Source organism: Nestor notabilis, unplaced genomic scaffold (genome assembly GCF_000696875.1).
Source record: "Nestor notabilis isolate BGI_N333 unplaced genomic scaffold, ASM69687v1 scaffold21700, whole genome shotgun sequence".
Lineage (NCBI taxonomy): Eukaryota > Metazoa > Chordata > Aves > Psittaciformes > Psittacidae > Nestor > Nestor notabilis.
The window spans coordinates 34,292-35,254 of record NW_009909990.1 but is presented as its reverse complement, the minus strand read 5'-3'; the positions used below and the strand labels follow the sequence as shown (position 1 = coordinate 35,254).

General features: G+C 60.0%; 1 protein-coding gene across 1 annotated transcript in view; it reads left to right on the top strand.

Annotated features, from left to right (window-relative positions):
• Positions 1–963, top strand: part of ITPR3 (inositol 1,4,5-trisphosphate receptor, type 3) — a gene marked incomplete at its 5' end in the record, with an annotated part of 31,263 nt that overhangs the window by 721 nt on the left and 29,579 nt on the right.

The window sequence follows — 963 nt, the reverse complement described above, 5'->3', positions numbered from 1 at the left end:
CCCCGGGGCATTGGTTGTGGTGTTGGATCGTGGGTGTGGATCAGGGCAGCCATTCCTCTCATCCCAGCTGCTGGCACTTCAGGCCCCCTTTTAAATACACTCCTTTGAAATGAGGGTTTCTCACTCTGCTTTGTGCCTTCTTCCCAGGCAAGGTGCCAGGCAGGACACCTTCTCCTGCAGGCACCTTTCCCATGGGGGTCCCACCAAGCAGTGGTGTGCTTCCATGGGAGCTGCGGCCACTAACTTGTACATGGCGCTGATTAACGAGCAACCCAGTGTCCCGCAGCCATCTCCATTCCCAGACATCAGTTGATTTTCACCTGGGGCTGGATGGGAAGAGCTGGAAGCAGGCGGTGCAGGCTGCAAGCCACACCATCTCCCTGCCTGGACATGAGTGGGTGTTGAATCTCTTTTCCAGGCGCAGGTCTGGTCTATAGACTCACCCTGCTCCATGCAAACCCTATCAGGATATCCAGCCGCTTGTTGTAATGGCCGGAAAAGCAGCGGTCTGCCTTCTCGATAGCCATCACCGCGGGGAGCTAAAAACAACGGGCTGCTGCTGTTCCCCTGCGGCACCAGCGAGAGGCTTAAGAGGATTTTCATGTGCTGTTGCCGTCCCCATATCCTGTGGCCGGACCCTGCCCTATCCTGCGCTGCGGTGAGACGCACGTGGGTCGTGCCAGGACCCTGCTTGGCTTCCCGGTGGGAAAATGGGACCCAGCAGCAAGCTCAGAGCACAGAACCCCTCTGTGTGCTGGGTGCACCCCCAGAGCGGGAGACGCAGCTCGGGGAGGGGATCCTGCCCCTCTGCTGTGCTCTGGGGAGAAACCCCCCCTGCAGCCCTGATCCAGCTCTGGGGAACAGCACAGGAGGGATGTGGAGCTGCTGGAGCGAGTGCAGAGGAAGCCCATGGAGCTGCTGCGAGGGCTGGAGCAGCTCTGCTCTGGGGCCAGGCTGTGAGAG